This window comes from Brachyistius frenatus, unplaced genomic scaffold (genome assembly GCF_029030835.1).
Source record: "Brachyistius frenatus isolate BFR_SWC_R1_liver_20210118 unplaced genomic scaffold, ASM2903083v1 Contig_19, whole genome shotgun sequence".
NCBI classification, from domain to species: Eukaryota; Metazoa; Chordata; class Actinopteri; family Embiotocidae; genus Brachyistius; species Brachyistius frenatus.
The window spans coordinates 996,650-1,017,161 of NW_027210618.1; the positions used below are offsets into that span (position 1 = coordinate 996,650).

A 20,512-nucleotide genomic window follows, 5' to 3' on the forward strand; every position below is an offset into this window, starting at 1 on the left:
TGAGCCTGTGTTGGATCTCGGTGAGTTCATCATCACCTCTGATGGAGGGCATTTCATGGTTGGTTTGTTGGTACTGTATACAGTCTGTTCTGAAAATAATAAAGACTAATAGTGAATCGGTGGAGAAAACAGGGCAAGGGATGACTCTCTCTTTTTGTTGCATCTCAGTGTGCAGAGGACTTCAAGGATCTGCTGCAGTAACGGGCATCATAATTGGGGATACCAGCGAGGCAGAGTTGTCTTCTCTAATGGTTTTTTCCATTTTAACACAAACCCTGGCAACTGGCAAAAGGCTTGCAACTTGCAAAGCATTATACTTTGTCTCCATGGTGCTGTATCCTTGAACTTTCAAAAATCCCACAGAGTATTTTACAGATAATATGCATGAGGGAAATTAAGAGGATATTCAAATGAGATTCAAGAGGTATGCAGACATATCTGGAGGCAGTTTGAAATAAGAGGCGAAGACAATTACAATACTTCCCAGTCAGGCACTGCAAGGCAGATATGGGTGAGAGTCCCCTGATCCCCTGAAGATGATGATGAGGGTTGCTTTTGACCCTGGGGAATCATGTTCAGTAATTGACTTTGGTTACATGTAAACGCCTTATTCTGTCAATTATCTGTCACTTTTCAGCACTGTTTAGGAAGGCAAGGACACACTTCACGTATAAATAAGAGACAGGGAGCTCTAAGGAAAGTGAAAGAGTGATAGTGGAGTGGAGGGATCACAGATTTAGCCTTGTAAAAGGTAATTTAGTGCAGTTCTTTAGGCTTTTTTATGATGATCTGCACTTTGGCTTATTACCAAATCACTTCAAATCTACAGTTGACTATAAACCCATTTTCATATTACTTCATATCTCTGCCACAACCTAATTTTAGCTAATCTCAGTCAACCAGCTTCTGGATGGCAACTCAAACCACAAATCCTGTCTCTTTGCCAACCCGGGCTTATCCTAGTAATAACTGCGTCACTTGCTCTCTGTGTTTGATTCTATGGCTGCAGATGGCTACCATTGCTAAGCCTGAGATAATACATGTGTGTTACATGCAGCGAGGGTAGGGAGCAGGGTCGGCTGGCAGCAGACTGAACTAAGAGGAAATGTGCTTTTAAAGTCACATGGCCTCTTCCAGCAGTGGTTGATCCCACAGGCTACTATATGATTATTACTGCAACCCTGCTCTCTGGGGAAAGTGGTATCCGAACATTAAAATGGCTCTAAGCAATTAATGTCCAGAACAGCTGGTATGGAGTCCTCTGTCTAAAAGATGAAGTGACTCATATTCGACTAATATGTGGATTTCACATTTTATTTGAATTTTTCTGTTTTATTTTAATCTTTTTGCTTTGCGGGTCTGATTAATATACATTTTCAGGATTATGAAGGCTTGGAATCATTTCACTGAACATTATTTGTACTTCTTGCATTTCCACCATGCTTAAAAATATAAAAATGATATCACAATTAAATAATTTTTTTTAAAAAAAAGCCGCTCCCTGCTGTTAAATAACCGAAAAAGGACATTGCTGAGCTTTTAAAAGACAACTTTTTTTTGGCTGGTTTGATCCTAAAACTCGTCCAGCTGTTGTCCAGCTGTGTTTAGAGCCTGTAGGGGACTGAAGTACTATTCGTGCGACTATTTGTATAACAATTTACTGGAATGGTTCAATGCCTCGAGGCCACCATACATCAGCAGCGGCGCTGCAGTCGGTGCGCGCAATGGGCGTGCGCACGCCTCGGAGTGCTGCTGCTGCTGCTGCTGCTGCGCGCCCCCGCCTGTGTGTGCGTGTGTGTTAGTGAACTGGTGGGAGAGGAGAGAGGACCAGTGACTGAGGCAGAGGAGACAAGTGCAAGAGGCTCGGCGCTGAGCGGGACTCCGCGTAAATAAACACGGCACACGTTACGGCATCGCGGTGTCTGTCGCAGGAGGCTGAAGATACAGGACGGACCTGCTTGTGTTCGGCGCCGCCGAGTGAGCAGATAAGGTGAGATAAATGATAACATTCATAATAAACACGTGCGGGGTAGTTCGCAGTTCACTGTCAGGAGTTTGTGGGGGGGGGGGGGGGGAAGCTCATTGAGTTGGCTGCTGTAAGGCTGCCAGTAAAATAACTGCCCTCTTTTCAGCTCTTCCTCTGGGATGCAAAATGTGCAGGGCTTGAAAATATACGACGCACTTTTCAGTAGCAAACATTTAGGTGTTAGCCCATCAGAGAGCAGGAGTAGTATAGTATATATGATGGAGCGCGACTGTCAAGCCGGGGGGGGGGGGGTGACACGTAATGCTGAGAAAAAAAAAAAATCATTGCCACGTATCTTCGAATCTCAGCTTTGGACGTGATCTCTCCTCTGCTTCGATCATGCTGGCATCACGTGCGGTGAGTGGATCTACAGTAGACTGATCAATAGACACATCTGCTGTCAGTTGTTTATTTTCTAGTCCTGTGTTGATGAAAATGCTGCCTTAACACACAAAATCCCTCAAGTCCAAAACTGATTTGATCCCCGCATGTTTATTTCCCCTCATATTCACATGACAACTCCGTCTTGTTTTGACTGACCAGTCAGTTTGTCTAGTCTCATTTCCCTTCATCAGACTCCATCTGATTGCCATAGCGTCACCGATTACATCTCACGCACGCCATTTACTTCACTTACCAAACAATTGCTTTACTGGAAAAAAAAAAAAACCCACACATGCTCACCCAATCCTCTGCCCTCCCCCCCCCCTTTCTGTCTGCCCCTTGGTCAAAGCTTCAGTCAAGGGGGGGGGAACTCACCATCATGCAACAACAGCCCCTCCTACTCCTCCTCCTGCTTTACTCATCCCCAGACACTCTCACTCATACCCACACCCAAACACACATGCCTTGAGTGCACACTTTCGCTGCCTGCTCAGTTGGCCAAATTAATACAATGCTAATGACCTCTGCTCTATTGTCTGAAGCTCTTGTTCTCACTGCTGCCTGAAAGGGCTGACACACTTTCTGGTCATGTTTATTCACTCCTGGCAGACTATAGTTAATCTGTTTAAGAAGATAACAATATCCCCCCTATCCCTGCCTTATGTCTAGTTTGCATTCATTCAGAAACAGGCGGCAAACATTTTTTTTACGTATGCGTGCCCCAGTCTGTTTGTGAACTCCGTGGTGGTGTCTTCAGTCGTAGTTTGACGAGGATGTAGCCAGGGCCCATGGAGGCTGTACTCTGCAGCTACTGGAGTTGCTGCTGGCAGGACATTTCAGGCTCATTTGACAAATGTGGATAAATCGGGACGTGATAGTGACCTACATTGTGCTGCCATCTTTACTTTCACCCTCAGCACAAACGGCACTAGGCGGGGAGATTTGCATAACTAAAGGAATTATCATGACACACGTTGGCCGGAGTTATTGTGAGAGCACCAGTCAGTCACACTGCTGACCTAAAACCAACCAGTGACGGGCAGCTCTGCTGCAGGGGCTGTGGGAAAAGCTTGGGTGTTGGAGGGAAAATGCCACCGATTTGAGTCTGTGGGCCGGAGAAGCACGCCGACTATTCTGTGAGAAGCGATCCAACGCTCCTTCTTGTAAGCAGCCGTCTGTGGCATTACGAAAGCCGCCAACCGCTGGACGAAACAAAGTGTCTCATAGATAGACAGAGTCACTCTGTTGTCACTTCTGGTGGTGATGACATCATTTCTTTGAGGAACTGGTCTGAACCTGAGACCCTTTAACTCTGTGATTCATTCCATCAAGGACGAGTTACGTCGAGTAGAAATGTCAGTTCATGTTGGCTTTTCAAAGATGGAAATAACAAAACTGCTGCTAAAGTCAGGGTGGTACATTTGATGTCTGTTAACGGTTTGCTGAATGGCACCAACAGACCCAACATCTTGAAGGTTGCTTTGGGTTAATTGCTTGACTTTGTAGTCTTGACCATTATTCCTCTGACTCATGATTGTTTGTTGCTGAGATCTGGGACTACAGAGACATTGCTGCAATTAAGTCCAACAGGGCATGAAATTAGGGATCATACCAGAGCCGAATTGATTTGGTAATTCATTGACTAGTTGAGTTAGAGAAATATAATCGGCAACTTTTTAGATTATGAAGTCATTTTAGCTAATTCAAGCTAAATTTAAAACAATACTCTGGTTTCAGATTCTCAGATGTGATATTTGATGATGTTCTTTGTTGTATATGATTGTGAACTCAAAAGATTTTGGTCTGACGGTTGAATAAATTGAGCAGTGTGAACACATTAACTTGAGCTTTGGGGAATTATAACGTACTTTTTACACACTTTTTTGACATCCGTTGACAAAAATGTTGATTGATTAATTGAAAAATGAATGGACACAATAATTGCTAATGGAAACAATCATTAGTTTCAGTCACACCCCAACATTCATTCCCTCTTTGCACAGGAAAAGTGTGTACAACTACATTAAGCCTGATGGGTCAAAGTTCAGCAAGTTAGTTGGTCCGTAAACCGTGATCAATGTTTTTAACACAGTTTATGTTTATACCGTTTCCCTTTTCTGCATAAGTTTAACAGTTTTGAAACTTGTATGATTGTATGTCTACTTTTGTTCCCTGGTGATTATTTTTGGGTCTCAGATTTCAAGATTTTATCTTGCTCAGTGTTGTGCCAAAACTAAAAAAAAACATGTCCAAGCTGACGAAAGCCACAATTATCCCTGACCAAATTAAGGGGATAGTTTCTCTTTCATGCCAAAAATGCACAAGCACAATTCAGAATTTCCTCATCATAATTCACCCCACCTGATTGACTGATGATTGACTGCCGTGGTGAATAGAAGTGCTGTGCTGCTCAGCTGTGATGAGGCTCGATCTCCGGGGACTGAGGGAGGCCCATGCCTATCCATTAGTGTCACTGCGGTCTGGGTGTCTCTTCCCAGTGGGCCAGTCACACACAGCAGCACAGCACGCTGACATCTCCTGGACCTCCTTGTCACGAGCATGTTCATCTCATTTTGGGACTGATGAGCACCTCATTAGAGCCCCCCCCTCCCCTTCTCCCTCGCGTCACGGTTGCCTGAACACTTTCCTTGGTTATAATTTGGACAAATGTATGCAGGGATAGACGAGTACATCCAAAGAAGGACGTACATACATGTTCATTATACACACACACACACACACACACACACACACACACACACACACACACACACACACACACACACACACACACACACACACACACACACACACACACACACACACACACACACACACACACGTCTCCCTCTCCCTCTCTCGCTCTCTGTAAGTGGGGCCTACATGGTTGCAAGCTGGTGGGTGCAATTTGAGTTTCACAGTCAGTTAGGTAGCAGCTCTAATGGGGATTGACACCTTCCTGTAAATCCTCTACACACAGCTGCAACTGTTGATGTTTACATCCCTGGACCTGTATGCAGGAGGAGATGGTGACAGATGACTTAGAAAAATAGATATTTAGTGATTTATATGTTGCTCAGAGCAGGACTCGGGCTGATTTCCTGAGTAAATTAGATGCAAAGATCTGCTGTTGCTTTGCTAGTTTCTCTTTTATTTCTTGCAACAACGCAGTTTATTTGATTTACTCTGAAAAATTGCCGGAAAGATTTTATTTATTGATCAGTCAATCGAAAACAATTAGTCATTTTAGTCATTTCTTAAAAAAAAAAAAAAGAAGCTCAACATGCTGCGGTTACAGCTTCACTAAGGTGAATATTTTTGGCGGTTTTCTGTATTATATGACTAAATTTGAGGTATTGGTTGAATATGTCTTTGAAAAATTTACATTTGTCACTTTTTTAAAATCTTTTGTAGACCAATAAATAATCAAAATAATCTACCACAGGTAAAAAAAAAAAAAAAAAAAAAAATCGAATCATTAAAATAATTGTTAGTTCCAGCCCAAATCCATCCATCCATGATCTGTACCCGCTTTGTACTGAACAGGGTCACTGGGAGGCTGGAGCCTGTCCCAGCTGACACGTCGCCAGTCAGCTTCAGCCGAAATGGTTTATGTAACTTTAACAAACAAAATAGATAAACAATGTCTGACTCCAGGGTTTCAAATGTGAGGAATAGACACCTATACCTGATTTATATATTTATAAATTGAGCATCTCTTGGCTTTGGGCTGTTGGTTGGAAAAAATTTGACATTTGAAGGTGTTGCCTCGGCACTCTGGGAACTTGTGATGGTTCATTCTTTTTGATTTTCTGACTAAGTGATAACAAAACGATCAACAACGCCTGTGAATTGGTCATAAAAATAAGCTTAAGTTTGTAGTCCTGCCTTGATAGTAGACCTTAAGCAATTTCTTTATCGATCAGTTAGCAGTTGATAGAAGAAATTAATTGGCAATGATTTTGATGATCAATGAATTCAGTTGTTTTTTTATGCAGAAACACCAAAACACCCTCTAGCTCCAGCTTCACAAATGTGACTATTTGCTATTTTTTAGTCATTTATGAAAGATAAGAAAATATCATTGGATATTGGACAAAATAAGTAATAATAATTGGACAAAACAAGCAACCAGAATATGTCAGCTTGAGCTCTGGGAACAACTTGGGGACATTGTCATCATTATTTTTGGATGTTTTATAAACCAAATGAATAATTAAGCAAATAATCACCAAGTTAATCAGTGATGAAAAAGGTTTTTAGTCTTCACTGTAATAAGTTGCTATGCTGTTACATTAGGCTGTAATGTTTTGAGCAGTAGGTAGTTGGGCAGATGGTGGACGGGTAGAGGTCAGTGCAGACGTCCCTGGACGGCCCACTGTGACCAAATCATTACACCGGCGCTTTACCCCATGACAGTCATAAAGCCCAATCACTCAAGGTTGCCAAGGGAACGCTATTATCACCGATGTCAGGTTATACCACCCTTTAGGGAAAACAAAGCATTTAGAGACATTCGTTTCTGTCCAAACAAACTGCCAGTGAGCAGAGAAATGAGGCTCCTATTGAAGTGGGATGTTTGGATAATGGAAATATAATGTTGTGGGTTTTAGGTTCCTTCTCTGCCTCCAGTAGAGCTTCTGGTTAACTAGCTGGATATATCACCAGATCTGACCCTGTCGACTTTGAGTTTAGGGACTTCATGTGAACAAATAGAGATGTGATTGAGTATACCGTGTATTGTGATTCTCATAAGATGTGCTGCTATTTTGCCACTCAGATGTAGTGGAGGGTGGAAAAGGAAAAAGTGGGAGTTTCAGGGTTACAAGAGGGAGCAGGGGGAGGATCATGTACCTCCATCGACGCTGAGGAGGGACAGAGGGAACAAAGGGGGTCTGTTTTTTTCTGTCTCTACTGGCGGAGCGGCTTTTCTCGCCTCTTCCTTGCAGAGTGTGTGTGTGTGTGTGTGTGTGTGTGTGTGTGTGTGTGTGTGTGTGTGTGTGTGTGTGTGTGTGTGTGTGTGTGTGTGTGTGTGTGTGTGTGTGTGTGTGTGTGTGTGTGTGTGTGTGTGTGCGTGTGTGTAGAGGGTGGGAGGTGTGGGGGATTCAGGGCTGCACTAGAGGAGATCCACAACAGGGTTTTGGTGCCTCTCTTTGAAAATAGTTGTTCCTGCTGAAGAGGGATGGAGAGGCAGTCCTCGCTACAACCGGCCCAAGGCCGTCTGTAGCGCCGGCCAACTCTGGACAGGCAGCAGATGTTGGAGAGGTAGCCGGTGGCCCGGTGGCATCACATAACAACGACCAGTGCTTCCCGTTCCTGTCCTATAAACAACAGGAGGTGGGCATTGCTCCACTGGCGGGGTGTAGGCTCGCCAACATTACAGGGAATTCGGGAACAGTGTGCACTTGAATGCTTTTTGGTCTGTTCTCAAGCCTCCATCTTCCTCTTATTTGCATAGAGCTTAAGAAAAAACTGTGCCGCACATCCCACTCTTTGTTGGCACAGTGATGCAGCCCACTTATGTTGTCGAATAGCTCAGCAAATACATCACCACAGCTTTTATTCTGCTTATAAAATGAGAGATTTAAAGAGAGGTCCCTGCCAATAAATCCACCACCAGCCCCCACACTCTTACCAGCCTGTTGTTGAGCGCTGCATCCTGTAAACTTGTAGAAGTGGGGGTCTGCAGAGATAAGCGGAGCAAAGGCGTAGATTATCTTTGTCGCCCCAGCACATGATGCAACAATGAATCAACAGGAAAGAAGGGGACACTTAGCTGTCAGCTCATGAATAAAGTTGACATGGAAACACAAAGTGGCTTTGGTGTGGTCCACGACTCTCCCTGACCTCGAGGTCTTATTTAGGCCAGGCCTTCTAATGCCCATACCCTCTGCTCCACCCTTCACCCCCCGGCTGAGGGTAAGACACCATGTTAGCAGCTCAGCAGCCACCAGTGAAGGGCCCTTAATCCAAGTGGGATGACAGCTTGGCTCTAGATGCTGTTTCTGTGGCGCTGAGACCAATGGGCTTTTCTTTTCCTCTTTTTTCATCCCTTAAACCCCCCAAACACAACCACAGGAATCCTGGGAAAAAAAAACCTGTCCCGGTGGAAACAAAGGAATGGGATGGTAAACAAATCCAAGAGTGGATCTGAGGTTCCTTCATTCAGCAGAAGATGAATATACACGTCCTCAGAGATATCAAAAGCACAAAATACAGTGCCGACTTGGGCTGCCTTTTTTTTTTTTTTTTTTGTCCTGTTGCCACGTGTTGTGTAAAAAACATAATCTATACACAGATAATCTTTGTCCAGGCTTCAGAATGATTAGTGAAGATTGGGGTCAGAAAACCATTAGAATCATAAAATTTGATGCTTCCATCAAACTAAATCCCTTTTCCTTCTTTTGCACCAATCAGCTAAGTCCTCCAGAGACCACATGCTCTCAGGGGCTCAAATGGACTAATAGTTATTGTGAAACAACAATGAGAATCACGCATGTTTTCCACAAAAACGAGTATCTCTGCCAGGCAGCTACAGAAAACACTCCTTTTCCACATTGACCATGCTGTCTTGCCAATGTGCAGTTAACAATGGAGCCACAAGAACATTACTGTTTCCTATAATGTCTAGGATTAAAAAAATGTTGGATCTAAACATTTTTTCAAAAGTGTTTATAGATTTTTAAGGTCTACATTTAACAAAGACAGATAGAAAAAGCACAACAACAACAAAAAAAGATTAACACTCTTTAGCTGAGCTCAAACAAAGAAAAGAAAACAGGCACATCTGTCAAACATGGTACATCTTCTGGAGTCTGTTTCAGTCACAGCACAGCCAACACAGTTGGGGCTTCATCTCAAGTACCTCACATAAGGTGCATTAGTCAGAATGGCAGATACATGCACATTAACATAATCCAGAGTGGGTTTCCACATTTTGCTGAAGGTATCAGGTCAGGAAGTCCAACTGCATAAGCTTCATTGCTATCCTGTACCAACTAGAGACTGAAGGAGCCTTGCAGGAAACCCACTGAAGTAATATATTTTTCCTTGCACAATATGGCAAGACATAAAACAGTTTTCTATGATGCACATTAATAACGTGCATGAGGAGAAGAGATGCTGGATCCAAATTGACTTGCCAAATGTTCTATATTTTCTGCAGGGGTGTTTCCTCAATACTTGGTAAATTTTTAAAGGATTGAAGACAACTGCTAGAAAATCAGGGTTATTAACAGTTGTATTGAGAGTAAACGTTAATCCACATACATTCAATACATTGTGCTGCTCTCCAAGCCTTATGTGTATTGATTTTTACTCAATTGCTGCAACAATCTTGAACTGATTTCAAGTTTTGTAAAAAGAGCAAATTGGAAAGTGAGATTTGATATCAAACCAAGTTGAGCATGCGTTATTGTTGACCTAATCAGTTAGATATAGATATCACTTATCAAGTGAAAATGTTAAACAATTATTGGTTCTAGCATCTAAAATGATTGTAAATGGAATATTTTGGACAAACCAAGTAATCTGAGGATGCCACGTTGCTCACTGGAAAATCGTATTAGGTACATTTGACTAATTTCTGCCTTTTTTGAATAAACAAATGGTTAAAAAAAAAATCAAATGAATAATCAACAATTAAAATAGCCTAATAATATGGAATACTCCTGGTAATCTTGGACTAGAAAAACAAAGTGGACAGTGTACATCAAACCCTTGCTGGACAAAATCTTTTATAAAAAGGAACAGGAGACATCCTTTGTACACCGAAACCCACAGAAGAAATTATTTTAAACTACAAGGCTTTGTCAGACAAATAAATCTGGCATTTAGTATATCTAACTGGCTTTATTATCTCCTTAAATCACCATAATACAAATCACCAAACAGATTTGAGTATTTATTTTACTAGCTTTATATCCCGGACATCATTTTTCAACCACTATTAGAGGAAAATTGACTGTAAATTAGATTTATCTAAAAAAAGGGACATCCACCATGGACTTGACTGTGTTCAGGCTTTGTGCCAGAGACATTTAGGATCAAATGTGAGCAATGGAATAGCAATCATCTCCTTGCGGTCAGTACTTTGCTGGTTTCTCAGCACTGGCTCTCTTTAGGAGCTAGAAGAATGTAATTGTCACTAAGATAATTCCTTGCTGTGGGCCAGCTGGGACATGCTGTGAGGAAGGGAGGATGGACAAATGGCAACTTAATTTATCAGGCTCTCCTCTGAGGCTGGCTGGTCTCATAACCCAATCAAATGTCTATTGTGGCTGAGAGCTGTGTGGGCCAACACTGAGGTGTTGTTGTTTTTTTTTTTTAGCTCCGTGTTTGTCTGCGTGTAAATATCAATGAGTCTTTGTCAGCGCACCGTGGTTGATAGCCAAGGCCCCGTGGTGTTAAGAGCCTAATACAACGTCTGTCAAAGAAAAAAATGACACTAATAATCTTTGTTTACTGTTTTCTTTACATGTTGACACTATCACACCATTGTATATTCGGACCTTGGCAAAGAATAGCATTCCTTATGTTGGTTTTACTTGGTATTGTGCTGGCAGAAGTTGAAAAGACTGTGGCCTGAAGCAGACCTAATGCTCGGGTCTTCAAGGTTGGCTGGTTTTGAGCCTCTCAGGGCTCAAGGCACAATGACCACATCCTCCATGAGTGGAGCCATGGTGGACATGTTACTCAAAGGGCTTACTGTGTGACAGGGAGCACGCCTCCACAGATCCTGGGAGTGAAAAATAGGACTCTTTCCCTCTTGGTCACTTGCGATGTGTCACTGAGGTGGAATTCACACAGCTCCTGGTTTGGATGTCAGTATCTCGATTGTAGTTGACATTTTGAGGTATGCACAATGCAGAGGGCATTCTTCAGATGTTCTCCACTGCTTTTGGGAAATGTTTTTGATTTGGAATAATGGATTAAATTGTTAATGTACTCAGGAGCTGCATTATGCTGCGGCACTCAGTCCTTGCCTTCTATATGCATTTTGTAAGCTATCCAAGCTGTGCACATCTGAGGCTTTTACATAATTACTGCTGTCTGAATAAAAATCTAAATTTTCCCTGATAGAAGGATAATGATTAAAAATTTTACTTCTCCAAAGCCAGTCTTTGAGGCCATGATATGCACGGCGCTTATGGAATTATTTAAACCTGTTTTATAATCTCTGCCTGTAGGTATGGGGTTTTAAAAAAGGAGCAGCCGCTGCCCTGAGAGCAGATTACTGATCTCTACCACTGTCTGTCTGTTTTAGTTTCTCTCTCTGTTCCTCTGATCATTTCATTTTCTTTCTGCCTCTCTTGCTTCCTTATCACTTTAAATATATTTCATATCTACATTTGCAAACATTAACTTTTGTTGACTAGCTATGTTGTCACCAACACATTACATTAATCTGATTCCTTTGTGGTTATTCTAAAAATATCTCTTTTGCATAATGTCATGTGGGTCTAGGTTATGTATCTGGTATCTTGGGGCTTACATGTGTGCTGTGATATTGAAGGGGAAAGCCTAAGGCAAATCAGTAGCATTCATTATATCCTTGCATATTTTATGAATTTATAGATTCCCTTGTTCCAACATTTCCTTTAAATGCAGGCGCTGTTCACTCCTATAGTGTCTAATCAGTTCAGAATAAGGCCGCTGCATGGAGGTCGGATTGATTGGATTCTCCACAGTCATCCGCAGTGAAAAAAATCTAATTAAGCCTCAGGCGTCCCAAGTCAAACTCCCCAGGATTACCCTGGCCCTGCACCCTAAATCCAACCCTGGGAGAGAGTGATAACTAGACTCCCATAATCTGGAGCTAGTGGAGACCAGAGGGGGTGCTGGTGACGAAATCCATGCAAACTGAATCGACCCACCCGACTGCAGGGACGGCTGACACCACAGGTTCGGTGCTATGTCAGTCACGTCATCCTGGAGGCAGTCAGACACATCAGGTAAATTAAGTTGGAAATTAAACATCACAGTCTGATATTTACCAAAGTGGAGTGAGTGCTAATGTTTAGCACCACAGCAGGAAACAGAGCATATAGCTGCAGTGTGTTTTGGGAAGATAATGACAGAAAAACTGATTTCATGCAGAGTTTCATCCGTATCGCTCACAATCCCTCAAGCTTTGAAGTGAAATTAGAAGTGTGTCTGGATGGGTGGAAAAGACAGACAGATAAGAGAACAGAAAACATGCTTTGAAAGAGCTTTAACCACCATTTTCCTCCTACTCAAATCTGCCTTTAGAGACAAAATAAAAACCCACCAAAGTATCTTTTCCTTTGTCCCAGGTGGGTTGGGAGTACACTTTGAATTTTAGGGTTTGCTTTTTACCCACTCTTTTATGTTCGTGAAGTGAAAGTACGCGTTTACTGTGGTCATTGCAGTCCTTAAAAGTCTCTGTTTGTTTGGAGAATAACTCACAACAGGAGAGCGCTATTGATCAGGTGTTTGCTGAAAGGAAGTCGGGATGAAGGAGGGTGAGTGGTCAGGATGGGATGAGAGACACAGAAGAGCCAGTGACCAGGACGTGCTCTCCATCTCACCAGGATGCAGCTGAAATATGGCTCTCTTATTTTGATCCTGGAAACAATACACCTGCTGGAGGCCTGTGGATAATTTCCTCTCCCCATGCATCCTTTCCCATGTCTCCAAGGTATTAATATACCTATGTGAATACAGCTTCTGGTATTCCACCGCCAGTATATAAACCATTTTCTTTTTTTATGTATCTCCACAACAAGTTGCAAGACTTTGTCATTTCTTCTTGCTATCTCGTGGGATATGATTGTTTGTGAGTTGTTTTCCCAGTCTAGTATCAAACTGCAGCCAGAGTGAGAGCTGGAAATGCTTTTTTGGCTTAAAAAAACAACAACCCGGAATTTGTTTCACGCTGCCTGTTTGTCGAAGCGGTGATTCAGCCGAAATGGGACTTTGGATATGAATTTTGAGTGGAAGCAGAGCTTTGGCAATAGTGGCAGGGCCACGTACTCGACAGCTCTGTTGAATTAATTCCTTCCAAGTGGCTGGTTTAAAGAATGAAAAGTGGAGACTTGAATAAAACCTACTACTGATCTAATGCATCGCATTGACAGAGGTCCATTTTCACCATAATGTCTTTGGAAAGCGTCTATTTTTACCCTTGTGACTCACATTGTGTGGAATAGAAGCATAATGGAGTCACTGGCCACAGGGAAACCACCCAGGACAGCTTGTCATCGCACCTCAGTTTGATTGACACACCACTTCTTTTTTCACATCAGACATGGTAAAATGGTATAAAAGTGGCTCTTTAACATAACATTGGACAATTGCATGCTTAACCTCCTTCATTCACCACTGGGCCTCTGTTAATTCAAACTGGAGCAACCTCAACATATCTGTGTTTTGTAATGCTAAAATTAGCAGAATCTGAGGCATGTGCTTGATATGGTAATAGGGCAGGAAAACTGTGTCCTACCGTCATACTTAGCTCCTTAAATTGGATGAACAGTGATATGAGAAAGTTGTTGAGGGTGGTTTGCATGTATATTATGTATGAATTATGTTGTGATGTTGTATATTTTTCTGTAAAATCAAAATGCAGGAGCTTGAAGGTTCATTTCTGACCTTGGAAACAGCATCACATTTTTTCCCCCAGAGCTTTCAGCCACATCTCTTGTCTTTCATTGCATGGAGTTTGCTCATCTTTAAAGGAGAGTGTTTACTTATTACTTATTACTATTTTACCTTGGATAGTAGAACTTTAGTAGCGCTTAAAATGGCACTTAATGATAGCACTTTGTAGTTTGGCTTTCTTGAAGAAATTGTATTTTCTTGATTCTTGTTGTTCTGGTTTTGTACCCTCATGGTTGAAATGCACTTATTGTAAGTCGCTTTGGATAAAAGCGTCAGCTAAATGAAATGTAATGTAAAGATAAAAACTATCCCCCCTCATCCAGTACACTGAGGAGAAGCTATTTTGGATAAATGAACCAGACAGGAATACTGTAGCTTGTAAAATGTGATGGTTTGCTGCTTTTTTTTGTTTATAACATTGTTAACTGCATATCTCTGGATTTTGGACTTTTGGTCAGACAAGACATTTCAACATGTCTCTCTCAGAGTCAGACCAGGGAAATTGTGAGTCATTTGAACAATTTTGTGGTAATTTGTAGGCAAAATAATGTATTAGATTGAAAAGAAATGGAGATATTTATTGGAAGTGAAAACAATCATTAGTTGCCGGCGGTTTCCCTGAGTTTTTTGAAAACTGGTGCATGCATTTCGTTGGCAGTTTGAGAGTCCTCCTTCAAGAAAATATTATGTTTTTCAATCAAAGATAAGACATTTCCTATAGTTTTTGACCATAATTACGATATCTGCATAAAATGTTCCAAAAGTTTGCAAAAGCTTGAGCAGATAACAAATAGACAACACCAATACATATAAATACATACAAAGTCCGCTAGGAAACAAACTAGAACCAAGTGGGAAAAATAATTTAATTAGTTTAGATGCAATCCACAATGATTCTACATTCATTCAGCTCAAGTGGTGGCCACAATGGCTTGGGTGCTGTGCTTAACCCTTATAATGGTAGTGAACACTGATGCGTTTCAGTGGACACTGTATGTGTCATCTTAATTTGTCATCAGCTCTGATCTGTGTGTAGGACTTTGCCTTGGCTCTAATCATATCACCTGAGACATCAATACTCATTTGCTCAGCTTTAAATGTGGATTAGTCTATTCACTCTGACCTTAACTGTGTCAGTGTGTGGATTGAATGTAACACAAGATAACATCTTATTAAAACACAAAGGCTAATTCAAATAGCTTCTGTCATTGTACCAATGTGTTTTTTCCCCTCGGCCTCCTTCACCTCATCTCCTTCTAAGCTAAGCTTTCTTAGAGAAAATGAAAAATGCATCCAAACATCCTGCACTGTGCTGGATGATTTATGACAGTGTTGGTCTATGTGGCACACATGAACACTTGTGTGATACTGAGAAGTTTTCCCTCATTTCCCACAGTAGCAGCTCTCAGCTGTGCCGAGTGCAGGAGTGCTGCTCTAAATGTTTAATGGAGAGTTAAGGGATAAGGGGCATCTTCTGTCTCTCTCTGCATAGTGTCTCATTCCTGCCTGGCCAAGCTCCAGTGCTCACTGCAGCATTCTGACCCACTACGCTGCTGCATTGAGACCAGATACAAAGCCTCATTGGAGACTCTGAAGTTATGCAGTGTATTGACTAGTTTGTGCAGCACAGGCTTCTCTTCTCAAATTTGGCCAGACTACAAAGATGCTTTGTCACTTGACACTTGTGCACCTATATTTCATTTCCTGGCCTGGCCCTCTCCTTCACAACCTCAGTGTCCGACTAGTGTGCAGGTCGCTCGACCACCACCCACCAGCCTGTGTCACGGTCAAAGCCTCAGCGTTTCACTGAGGCCCTGGCTGTCCTTCAATGGCTCTTTCACTGCCACTCGGTGACAATGCATTTTTTCCATGCCATAAAGCAGATGCTGTATTATAACAGCACAATGCTGGGCCCATCTGAAACTGTTTACCATGTGAAAGGCACACCGGGATCAGGATGCCTACTACTGTGTGGGGCTTTTTGACTTGCCACTCTATAATGAGGACACACTGGAAGGGAAAGGAGCGGGCAGCTTTAACTGGCATTGTGATCACTGCATGGAGAGAGGAAATGCAGAATAAAGTGCTGATCCAGGCTATTCTCCCAAGGCTGGATTTGTTGTACTTATTTGAATACAGAGATTACTGTGACGGCAAATGGGCTTGTCAGCAGTTTCACCCATAACAGATAAACTTGAAGTTTAAGTACTTGTCCTCCTAAAAACAGATTATGCTCTGAATGATTTAATGTTGTGAAGGTAATTTCGGTGCATATCTTATGTAAGCAGTTCCTGATCCTAGACACAGCTGTGGCAGGTGTCCTCTTAAATGAGGACCCTGATTCTTTCAGACTTCTTTGTCTGGAAGTCAAATTTCAAGAACTAAGAAGTGAAGTGAAAATGACTTGATGACAGAGGCTTATCCAGCAGAACAGAAAAGGGTATGCAGTTAAATGATTAGCGTCCTTTGTGTGACTAGTACCTGTCATCTCTAGTATTACCGTTTGTTGTCGGTGAGTTGAAGAGGTTCCCCTTGTTCCATGTTGTCTGTCCTCAGGGCTTGTTGTGTGATGTAGTCTCACCCCCTCAGCCTTGGTTCAACAGTGTTCAACCAGACCTGCTGCTGAACTTACTGCTCGTCTGTCTGCAAGGTTCTTAGTCACTAATTAAGCACTCAAGCAGAGAGGAACTTTGAAGGGCCAGATGTACCCGGACAGGCTGGTTGGTCAGTCACCCTTCACAGTCCGACTCTACTCCGCCCCAGACGGGATCTCAGGCACGAGAAGGACAAGCAGCAGACAGGGAGCACTCAGACCTACTCCTGAAGCGAAGGGCTCCTTGGCCCCTCAGCTCCACTCATGGGGCTTATCGTCCCTGACGAGGGCTCTCTGTGGCCTCTGACTGGTCATCACTCATGTCCAGGACGCACATCAGTCATGTCAAGAGCCTGACGAAATAACAGCCGCGACGCACACCAGGGAGCCCAAATGAGGACAAGTTTAACTACATTCAAGTCCCCCCTCAGAGGTACAATGTCAATGTGGGTAATAAGCAGGTTCAATTGAACCAATGTGATATCTGCTGTAAATGCAGTTTGATGAATGTGAAGCTGAACTCTGTATCAGTGTGTTCAATAAATATAACATGTATTGCAAATTTTTTAGCCAAGCTAGCACCAGTCTGTCAATTTGTCTGTCCACCACTTTGAGCCTGACTAAAACATCTAATAACAATAGTGACATTCGTGTTCCCCAGAGGATGAAGCCACTGTGGTGGTCAACTCATTTTTCACCTCCTGTAGGTCCATCATGTGGATAACAATTTTGATTTTGAGTAAAACATCAACAGATGGATGGTTTGCTTTGAAATTACACACTGGATGAATTTTAATGACCTCTGTAATCCTCTGACTTTCATTTTGTCCCATCAACATGTCAAATTTTCAGTTTGTCCGATTTATGATCCAATTCCCCTTAAAACTGAAGGAATGCTCATCAGCTTCATTTATACTTTGTGTTGGGCATCCTAGCACATTGAACTATGATCTTAAACATTAGCCCTGCTAAACATCAGCAGGCTGACGTTGTCATGCTGATCGGCTTTTAGCTCAGAGCAATGCTGTGTACAGTTTCACAGAGCTGCTAGCGTGGTGATAGACACTTTGACACTTTAATTCCCCCATAATCAGCATTTGTAAGCAGTATGTTTAATAAATAGTTTATAGCACATTTTCATGTGGGTAAACAGGTGTTGATTAATATATATATAGATATATAGATATATATCTATATATATATGTCTCAATGACTGTAACCCTTTTTCCGTTGGAGGATGTAAAAAAAGATGAAAAGAGTAAAACCCATAACAGAAAAATGTCATTTCAGCTGTGTAGAGCCACAGTATGTTTTTCAAAAAGCTTATCTGCTGCTTTAATAAATGCTGAAAAGGAGGGATTCATGTAAAGTGTTGCCACAAAAGGCATCCTACACTGTCACGTACATACTGTACCTTTCAATAGACTTTAGGTCAAGAGGAATTTATGGAACATGACTGCATCACTTTAAGTTTGTGCTTTTCAAAAAGTCAGCAGTTACGTCCGATTCCACTCGATACACAAATAGGCAGTTGCAGACCAATTTGCTAGTCTGTCCATGAAAGAGATCTGGTGTGGATGAGTAAGAGTAATTAAGGGAAAACTCTTCTTTCAGCATGCTGTCAACACATTCATCTTCCAACAAAACCCCACCAGCCAATTTTCAAATTTAAAAATGATAATCTCTTCATCCAAAAAAGCCATTCCATCACTTTTCTTATTATGCCACTGTCTCCGCTGTCATCTAAGTTATTTTAGCAGTGAACATCTGTCCCATTTTGTTATATCGTTTCCCTGAAGAGTACAAGGCACCTTGTCACAACTGCAGAAATGTTAGTTTTGCTTATCAAGAATGAGGTAGAGGGAACACAGACCAGAGAGACTAACACGCATACAGTGGAGTCTGTGTGGAATCCCTCTAGGTTGTGAATAACTGAGCATGTAGCACAGATACCGCAGAAATCAAATCACTGAGAAAACTCAGGCCCGAGTGCCTTTTAAATGACAAAGCTGTTGTCTCCAGCAAATCAAGTGAAGGCTTCTGCTCGTAGCTTCTTCTTATCCTTGGAGCCAGTGTCTCCAACGTTGTGCATTCAGGCGGGCTTGTCTGTCGGCTCCGTTTTGTCACTAATGTATTCATTTAAGCAGCGGCAGCCATACTCAAAGACAATGGCGCACAAGCTCTGAGTTGAATTAACCTCAATAATTATGCAGTTTTGAGGAAAGAAAAGCCCAATTGTCACACACTCCTTAAAATTCTTGCCCCCCCCCCCCTCTCTGTGCTTGACATCCAAGTGAATAAATCACTAGACAAAAAAATATATTCAAACTTCCCTCTTAAGAATCCACTTGGAGCGACACTACATTACACTATGTGTTAGACTATTTAGCTTGTACCCTCCAAGGTCAAGCATTCTTCTTTATGTTTGCATAACTGATGGTTTTCTCATAGTCCTCGGGCTAATGGAAGCATGTATCCACGGTGGATACATTATCCCCAGCTGGCAGTGCAGGAGATCCATTTTCTCAAAACATTTTAAAGGAATCCACTTTTAAGTGTTTTCAATAAAAGCCTGGTTCAAAGTGGTAATGGGTCATTTGATCAATACATGATACACATAGTGTGTATACCAAATGTAGTTGGGACAACTTTATAGAAGAGCATTTGCATCCATTACGTGTTGAATTCAGAGGCTCATTTGAGTTGCAATGGAATGTGTATGAAAGCTGTATGCTGAACTTGTATTGTATCACTGAGGTTTATTCTCAGCAGAAGATCTCATTCAGTTAAAACATAATTCTTTGTAGTCTTAATGTTAGTTTTAATTCTGTGATGTCAAATATTTGCCAACATGGGAATACAAGATATCGCTGTTCCTAAAACATCAAGATATTTTCCATGAATTCAGAACTAAAAGAAAAACCTGAATTTGAATATGTTGAGTTCATCTATTTATTGTTTCGGTTTAAAAATGTTTACTTTGGCTTTTGTATTAAATAGTTATCATCTGTATAATCCCAGTAATTCCAATAGATACTTCGTCAATAATTTATATAGAACATAATTCCCCTGCCAAATTTTAACATCCTAAATCGATATATTATCGTTTTATTCCATGTCTTTGATCCACTGTTATTTGCACTCAACCAGCACACATTTTTTTTCACCTCTTTCCATTTATTCATATTGACAAATCAATGAGCTACACATATCTCACAGTCAGCCTTTCATTTTTACCCCAGACTGAATAACCAGCTGGAGCCAATGCTGGTGCATATTTGTCCTGAGTACAGAATATATGCTACTTCTAAAAAGCTCAGTCAGATAAATGGTTTGCACTTATATAGAACCTTTTACCTCGGAAGCTGAATGTGTTGACAGCATGCTGAAAGAAGAGTTTTCCCTTAATTACTCTTACTCATCCACACCAGATCTCTTTCATGGACAGACTAGCAAATTGGTCTGCAACTGCCTATTTGTGTATCGAGTGGAATCGGACGTAACTGCTGACTTTTTGAAAAGCACAAACTTAGTGATGCAGTCATGTTCCATAAATTCCTCTTGACCTAAAGTCCATTGAAAGGTATGTACGTGATGCCTTTTGTGGCAAGACTTTACATGAATCCCTCCTTTTCAGCATTTATTAAAGCAGCAGACAAGCTTTTTGAAAAACATACTGTGAAATGATGTTTTTCTGTTACGGGCTTTACTCTTTTCATCTGTTGGAGCACTTACAATATTTGTCTCCCATTCACCCATTAAAGCACACACACACAACACAGCTGCCATGCAAGGACATTTGCCTGCCATCAGAAGCACTGGGGTTTATCAACTATTTTCGATTATTAATTTGTCATTTTTGTGCAAAATGCAAAGTAGATGTTTGT

General features: G+C 41.7%; 1 protein-coding gene across 22 annotated transcripts in view; it reads left to right on the top strand.

The window, feature by feature from the left end:
* Window positions 1-1,790: 1,790 nt before the first annotated feature.
* The window catches only part of LOC138619045 (neuronal cell adhesion molecule-like), a 77,970-nt gene continuing 59,248 nt past the window's right edge, over window positions 1,791-20,512 (top strand). For 17 of the 22 annotated variants that reach the window (XM_069695224.1, XM_069695223.1, XM_069695237.1 and 14 more), the window contains exon 1: window positions 1,791-1,990. The gene's annotated coding sequence lies outside the window, so the exon portion shown is untranslated. The remainder of the gene's footprint in view (window positions 1,991-20,512) is intronic. The other 5 variants (XM_069695244.1, XM_069695236.1, XM_069695246.1 and 2 more) reach the window with 1 other exon arrangement.